This window comes from Balearica regulorum, chromosome 8 (genome assembly GCF_011004875.1).
Source record: "Balearica regulorum gibbericeps isolate bBalReg1 chromosome 8, bBalReg1.pri, whole genome shotgun sequence".
NCBI lineage: Eukaryota > Metazoa > Chordata > Aves > Gruiformes > Gruidae > Balearica > Balearica regulorum.
Genome location: NC_046191.1, coordinates 24,603,593 through 24,612,142, shown reverse-complemented (window position 1 = coordinate 24,612,142; position 8,550 = coordinate 24,603,593). Strand labels below are relative to the sequence as shown.

Sequence of the window (8,550 nt, the reverse complement as noted above, 5' to 3'; positions counted from 1 at the left end):
TAAATAAAATATTTTGTTTGCTTTGTGATTTACAGCTGGTTTGTTTCCTTGTTTACAAAACTAGGTGGTTTGGGGTTGTTTTTTTTCCCCAGAGCTATTTTAAAGCTGTACTTCATTGTCTCTAAAAGATTTTCTAGATATTTCATTTAACCTACAGTATTTTGGTTTCTTGTCCAAAGTTTAATGGTCTTTCATTTATGCTTCGTATGAAAATATTGACAAAGGCCTTAGCCAGCATCAGAACCTGTGTGCTCAGCCCTGTGCAAATACATCAGAAGAATGGCAATTAACCTCTCATACTTCCCAAACTGCTTTTCCCTTCCCTGCAGGTCAACTAGCTCTTTCAGCCTTACCCTGTCCTCATTCTTGGATTTGTCTGAGGGCAGTTGTGGCATTTTCTGGGTGAGCAGGAGTAAGATCTCATTCTTTGTTTTCTCCTTACCTTGCAACACAATCCTTGTTTTATATCCAATGTTTATATCCAATGTCATTTTTCTGGCCAACAGTCTCTTTGAATTAGCAATACTATAATCAAGTTTCCAGATTCAATTCTCTCTTAGGCTTATTGGGGAGGTGATAAAAATCTATACATTTTCATTGTCACCAGTATTTAAAAACAGTCCCTTAAAAAGCATACAGTGATTTAGCTCATATCTTTGGACAAAGTCTGGAAATTCTAGCATCATTCCTAGAACCACTGGTACTAGAACCAGTGTGCAACTCCCCTGGGAGTTCACAGCCCCTGTGCAGACCTCATCTGACCTCTGCAGAACTGAGGAACAGAGGTTTTGCCTCATCCATACTGATCTGTTCTATCTCACTTCAACTCCTATGCCCTCTTCTGTGCAGATCTCAGGTCAGAAGAGCCAGGAAAGCAGTTGTGACTACTTTCCTGGCAAAGTGCTGCTCCAAAAAACACATCTCAGAGATGCAGTTGGTCCCAGTTACTTGCAGAAGAGACGTTTTGATCCGGACCAGTGCTGGGAGCCGCCTCTTCCACCTTCCTGGGAGACCAGTGCTGCGCTAGGTCAGTTCCACCGCCAGAAATGAGCATGGGGCATTTTGTTTAAACTGAGAAGCTGATAGTGTTGAACCCATCTATTTGTATAAACTAGCTGGCTATCTTCTTGCCATCTCTAATGTAAATCTACGATAGTATTGTGAAACTTTATTTATTTTAAGCTTGCAATATTTACCAAAGCAGACCATACAAAAAGGGTTCTTTCTAACTTCCATACCATTTTTCTACTCAGTTATTTGTTGGAAAGATATGTTCATGTATAATTAAATGTGGCTTGCTTAAACCTTTGCAGTTGGTAGCTTAATATATGTTTTGTTGTACTTTGAGTACAAAGGCTATATTATGCTTTTGTTGGCATCCTTGCTGGTTAGTATGCCAACTGCATAATTTTGTTCTCTGCTATATGTCAGGATTCGAGTGCCGAGGGCTCAACAGGTGGTGCTGGGATAAAGTTCTGGCAAATCAAATAGGTAATGTGGTTATTTCTTTTGTCAAATTATAATTGAAAACAGAGACAAGTAAAATGAAACTCACATTTTCCTGGTGCAAAACAGGGTTTAGAATTAAATTCAAATCAGTTTCCATGACAAATACACATTACTACTGGAGGTTGGTCTGTAAATAAACATGCAACACCTTAGTTTTGATGTAGAATGATTTGTTCCCTGTAAATTTAAACCTTAAGCATCAGTGTTTAAACAATAACAGAAGGCTAGAGTTCTCTGTGAATCTTCTGTCTCTCTTGTACACATTTTGCAGAAAATGTGCCAAAAGCTTCAGGAAAACTTTGAAAAGATTTAAATCTAAAAAGTCAAGAGAATTTGAGACAATCTGTGATACATAAGTCAAATGTTTAACATCAAGAGTTTCCTGCCATATTGTTTTCTAATCATTGCTATAACCATGTTCCCAGCAGAAAATGATAAATACGCTGGAAATTCCAGTGAATGTGCTGAATGAGGTGCTGCTCATTTTATGCTTGACTTGGATAAAGTTTATTAATCCTAAAATAAAATAAAAAAATAGGATAAATCCTTCTACAACAAAAATGAAACAAATCATAGATGCATAGCTTGGTTTTCCAAAATTGCATATAAAAAGACCGATGCACTTGCAAGCCTATCCACTTTGCTATTATAGCTGATTTTTTACACTGAGATGTTTTTATTTTCCTCTGAGGACCTATCTGAATCTAATATGTATAATCTTATCTACTTCTCCTACAATCATTGTGGTTTTATTTAGTTCTCCGTTCCTCCCCAAAGACATTTCTCGTAAACTATAATTTTCTCAACTCCAAGTTCTGTTTCGTTAGACCTGAACCCATCATCCACTGAAGCAGCTTCCCACAGCGACCCCCAGTTCTTAGGCTGGTCACAAACATCTTTATGTCCCTTTCAAGCTCTTATTTAACTGAAGGTTTTACCTTTCCATGGGACCAGACGGTACATCCTCTTCACTCGTTTAATAACTCATTCCGCAAGTGATCAGGAACTAAGGAGCATGAGAAAAGGGTATCACATTCAATCCATCAACTTCCTTATTTTTACTCTTTATATGTTGTAGGTACTATTGTTTAGTCCTAGCAAAATACACACGTTTCTCTCCTGCAGCAGCAGGCTGAAGTGGTGACCCTGACTGCCAGGGCTGTGGGCAGGTGATGGGACAACTGCCTGTGCCTTGGCCTGGGGTGCACCTAGCAGAACAAGATGTGAGAAACTACTGGACGTGGCACAAGAAATTGCTGGACATGACAGATCACAGGGTGAGACGCTGACAAATTTACAAATGGTGCTGTAAGGAATTCACTGATGGTTAAGGAGGAATTATGTGAGAAAAAGCCGAATTTCACAGAAAACTGGGGCTGAGCGCTGGGAGCGCCTTGGGGAGTTGGATAGTGCAAGGCCAACAGTAACAGGTAGCTGTATAAGCTTACCCACACAAGGCTGAGATCACCTTGGAATGGTGAAATACTAAAATTCAAGTTCAACATCTACAGCAGTTGAACATGGAGCAGAGATTGACTGGATTCATGGAGAGCTACTGAATCCATGAAGCTTTAAGCTGTTGGCATTTGACTAATCATCACTTCAATTTCTTGACACTTTTCAGTATGAAGATACCTGGGAACAAGAAGACATTGGCTGAGAATAAGGAGCCCAATTCAACATAACCTTCTCCAAAATTCCATGCTTCATTCCATGTATTCATGACTGAATACATTCCTGGAGAAGCAGGGCACAGCTTCGTTAACCCATCAAAGTTGCACTCGATTGCCTCAGGAGTTAATCTGGCAGCTTCACTGCAAGGGACTGACTCAGAAGGTACAAAGTATCTTACAACCAAAGTGTTATTAAATTCTTTGCCACTTTAGAAATCCTTTCACTTCACTACTACATTTCTAGACTGACCAGATCCCTGCTCTTTATGATTTGCCATTAATGTTCAATGCATGAGAGAAAGTGTTCTGTTTTTTCTTTTTTTATTTTAAATAACCATGTTGAATATTTATCTTAAACCTCAGGTAGCTGTTTAGAAAAGAAACAGCTGAGAAGCAGATAATGTGCCCCTTTCATTGACAAAAGATTTATGTCTTGCCTGGCAGGACTTCATACTTACAGAGCTCACGGCTGACATAGTCAAACACAAGTAGCACGTAGTCCAGTGTTTATCCAGGGGAACTGAGACCGCTGGTCCCACACTTTTTTGTGTGAAATTAAATCAGCCACGTTGAAATTGGCAAAGATTTAAAAACATGATAAAATTCCTATTAAAAAGGGGGGAGAGGGGCTCAGAAGCTGTTTGAATCAATGAATACCATGCAAAAATAAGTAGGGTATGCATGAACATTTCTGCTGACTTTCTGTAGGAGCCATCTGTCTAGTTGCAAGGCACCCTCTCCCCCATGGGAATGGGTGAGGAGTTCAGCCACAGTGCCGACCACCCTTCCCCCACAGCTGTCAAAACTATTGTCGTTTGGCTCTGGCATATGTATCATTAAATTCCACACTGTGCCAAAAAGAGAAGGGAAACAGTATGAAACGTGTTCTTAGGTATGTCTTTGCCACGGACTACATGTGGCTTGGTATCACTGACTGCTAAGAGAGAAGGTTCATCTGCATTTTTGCACAACTTTTCAATCAAATTTAAAAAAAAAACCAACAAAACGCTTTTTTTTTTTAAGTAGGGGGTGAGAAAGGTAGATTAGAATAGTAAAATTCTGCATTTCGCTGGAGATCCTTAATTTTCTCCAGGGATAACAGTTTCCACCAGCTTTGCCACAGCTCAAACGAAGAAGAAATAAATGTATTTTAGGTATAGTGCTGATACTCAGAAGGGCCCTCGAGGGAGACCAGGAGGAGGGGAAGGGATTTGGTATACCTTCATTTCCCAAAGTGAGCTGGTAAACCTGTGGGTTTTCTCTTTTGCTGCCCCTCATTTCTCTGCCAGTCCAGACAGCTGTAGCCAGAGAAGTGCTACTGGTGGCAATGTAAACTGCACATTGGAAAGCACAGGCCGAATTTGCCCTAGAGGAAATAAATTAATCATACATCTGCTTAAAGTACCCCCTCCCATCCAGTACAAAACCCACTAATTTCTTTTGAAATACTACTGTTACTCTGGGACTGAAAAAAAAATATAATAGGTAGGAAATTCTTTTTCTGGTATGCAACACACTGCTGGAAAGCCTCGAGGTTAATGCACACAACTAGATGGCCACAGACCTGGATGCCATCTCTTCAGTCAATATTCTTCTGCATTGCATCAGGCATGTCGCAATGTTTCTTCTTAAATAATTTCATCCATAAAATGGGAATGAACCTACATGAGTCCTGCTCCAATGAGAATGGTGGAGCTAATCTTAGTTGTGAAATGAGAATACTCACATAGAAACAGGCTCCTGAAATTCAAAGTTTTATTATTCCGTGCTGTTCTATTACATAAAAATGGCAGATTCCTCTGTAGGAACAGAGTGATAGCAATTTTTTCTGTTTGTTTTTTTTTTTACATTGCTACAAATTTGAATAGAATCTGCCCTTTGTTCTTTCATGTACAGCATTTGATTCATTGAGGATTAGAAATGTAATATCTGTTTTATATTTATCTCTCAGAAACAGCCTATACAAGATTTGATTTTTTGGAAAAAAAAAAATAATTTCTGTGTAGTTATTTGCCATAATTTTCTGTGAGGGTGCATAATGAAACACGTATTTGGAGGCAGAGAAATGGGGGACAGGGACGGTGTAAGCATGTATATGCTTTTGTGAAAAGGTGTTTGTACATGGATGGGCATATATACATCTCTCTCCTAAGCCTGGAACCAGATTTCCGATTGTTCTTGAGTTTACCTACAAAAAGGCATGATTTAGACTGGAAATAACATCTCTCTGTGTTATTAAAAAGTGGGAAGGGGAAACAAATCTCCCAGGACAGAAGTAAGATGGATATCATTTCTCCTCTCTGCTGGCCCTCTTACAGCCCAGAAATACATACTTAGAGTTATATTTTCGTCTCAGTTCAATGTACCAGGTTTTAGCTATTCAAATCCCTTTTTCCATTAGTGTAAGTTAAGCCGCTCAGGCTTTGTGTGCGGATGTTGCCCTACTTTCGTCACTCTGTGCGCCTTCAGTTCAATTTTCCTGCTCTGGTCTGCCAGGTAAGTGAATCCTCACAGGGCTGTGGCTGGTGTGTACCCACAGGCTGGAGCTTCACTTGCAGCAGCTCCTCAGCCTGGGACACTTTTAACGCTTGCTTTTCCCCTTCAGATGAGGACAATTGTGCTCACCAGAACACCAACCTGGGAAGGACTGCCAAATCCAGCCAGCCCAGGCAGGCAACACCCCATTGCCAGGGCTGGGAGGGCTCCCAGCACGTCTGCCCCGATTAGTGAGGTCCAGAGATTAGGAGGGGAAGAGGCTGAGAATCAAAGCATGTGTTTAGACCTGTCTGTGCCTGTTCCCAGGCTCTGTTCTGCCATCCCACCTCACTGCTCACAGCTTCCCTTTCTCCTTGTGGTTCTTGTATACGTGCACAGGGCATGATGCTTTTTGAATACCCCTTGACTTGTCCCTCAGAACTACCCTCTCCATTTTCCTTTCTATAATTTCATCTTTATTTATTCTTACTACAAATAATCTAAGGGCTGGGGACTTGACCACACAAAGTCCTGTCATTGCGAGACCTAAAATGGCAATGTCTGCCCCGGGGTGTCTGGTTTCCAGTAACAGTCATTGCGATAGGCATTGCCTTGTGTCACATGCCTAAATTTCTTAACAGTGCAGGAGAAGGGCTTGATACCTTACTGAAATCTATTTCTGCCCTTTTTTTTTTTTTATGATTTTTATTATGATTAATGGATGAGACTAAACCATTTGTAGTACATTTACTATCAGAAACAATATTGAAAGTAATTTGACCCCTACAGTACTTTCTTTTTTAAATAATGCTATACAGTGGCAAAAAAGGCTATGAAATCCTATGTAGAGATCTTTATCTTAGTTGAACTGTTTGAAATATAGACAATGGAAATTCTCTGGGTTGACACTGGTATAATAGGAAGCAGAATATGACCTGCTCTTCTGAGCAATGTGCTGTCATCACAAACTACATCACCATACATACCTAACATATAAAAAGTTTATTTGTCAGCCTGCTCCTGTGAGCTCTTTATTTATGGCTACTTTATCATCTGAATAAAGCCATGTTTTTCATGATTAGAAACATAACAGTCTCGCAGACTCTGAAGTTGTATAGGTGAATGTGAATGCTTTTATTATGAAGTCATTTTGCTGTAAGCACTGGAGAAATCAGACAATGCCATACTCCGTTACTCAACTAGCAGTCAAGTGTAATAGGAAAGCACTGAGTTTAGAAGACATCTCCTAGCATGTTGCATTTCACTAAAGGACTAAATGATGCTGTTTATCACAGGACTTGAAAAGTTGGAAACTCAAGCCAATATTTTTGTCTGCAGCTTCTTCAACTGGGGACTGCACCTCCTCTAGCATGTGTGCACGGCACCTCGCCTGGCAACAATCAGCCTTGGAAGGTTCTTTCACAGCTGCCACAGAAGACCAAGTTGTGTGCCACAGTAGTCCATTTACTACTAACTGTGTGTACCACTTAGCTCTGAAGTGACGGTCTAACGGCTACCTGAGGAGTGAGAGCTGAGGTAAGACATTGACTGAGATACCTGGATGCCAGTACCGCTTACTGGTCAGATACATTTAGCAGAGCTAAGCTGTCAACTTTCTAAGGAAAAAAGAATTATGTACTGATATTGCCATTCTCAAATTCAACTCCTCACAGAAAGACAAAGTCAGAAATACTGAGCTTTGCAGCAATTTACCTTAAAATGGCAAGGTTAAGTAAATAAAGGAGCAGCTGGCAGTCCTTGTGGAGTCTGCTTAAAGGCACAATAAAGGTTCAGTGTAAATGTACATCATGAAATAACCTCTTCAAATATCAAAAGTAGTTATCAATCATGTCAAAAGAGCAGAGAACATGGTCAGCAGGAGTAAAAAGTTATCCTTCAGCAAGTAAGTCATGTCCAATGGAGAAAAATAGAGAAGAGAATAGACTTGGAGACGTTAACTAAAACCACAATAAATAGGCCAACAACATTTTGAACAGCGACTTGCTAAACATGCAAACCTAATAAAACTGTGTTCAGTTACCTCAGACTCTAGAAGGCTCCTAGTGAACTGGTGGTGCCACCATGGGACAGAGATGCAAAAGGAGCAGTTCTGGAAGAGAAAGCCATTGCAGGTATTCACTCAAAATTTCCAAATGAACTCAGATATGAAATTGCCAGTAATGGCTCTGTGCAATGAATTGTTTGCACTAACCTTGGTAGTGCAGGGAAACACAGGCAGGGAAAAGGAAGATGAAAATTTGTGAGAAAGACTCCAAAGATGACTCTGAGAACTGGGAACTAGTAAACCTGACTTTGGGGGCAAACAAACCAGTCGAAGTTGGGAAAAGAGTCAAATTGGTCAACACGGGGAAAAATACATCCCTCAGACAAGGGTCCACCTGACACTTGTAGAAGACAGTTGTACCTCCCAAACCTACTAGAGCTCTCTGGAGGAATCAGCATGTTGTGCTTCGTGAGGAAACCCCAGCAGCCCTGTTAAATCTGCACCCTCTGAGACAACTACATACTGTCTACCTTAATGAGTGAATTAGCTGTGCTAGAGTAATAAAAATCTATTGCAGTTATAACTAATATTACAGGGCTTTGGTTTTCTTGTTGGATGGAACAGAATTCTCTCTATTTCTGACTTTTTTTGAAAGCTGCAAGCCAAATCTCATATGCATCAATTAGACTGTGAAAATGTTCTGCTGGAGCTGCCTATGGAATATAACTTAATGACAAATTGCATGCATGCTGTGGAGAGACATAACAGAATGTTATTGCCATTGTTCATCCTTTGGTATTTGGTCTGCAGAGTCTAAGCTTGTTAATCAGCCCTTCATCCTGCTTTTGCTCGGGTGCGTTCAACGCCAAGAGTGAATTTCCTCTATAT

At 40.3% G+C, this 8,550-nt stretch overlaps 1 long non-coding RNA gene across 2 annotated transcripts; it reads left to right on the top strand.

Annotated features, from left to right (window-relative positions):
* Positions 1-862: 862 nt before the first annotated feature.
* On the top strand, positions 863-7,747 carry LOC142602684 (uncharacterized). Of its 2 annotated transcripts, none has more exons than XR_012836447.1 (4): positions 863-1,027; positions 2,638-2,786; positions 3,134-3,345; positions 6,996-7,747. It is a non-coding gene; the product is annotated as an uncharacterized LOC142602684 (long non-coding RNA). The 2 variants fall into 2 exon arrangements; XR_012836448.1 differs by lacking the exon at positions 863-1,027 and adding an exon at positions 1,444-1,491.
* Positions 7,748-8,550: the final 803 nt, after the last annotated feature.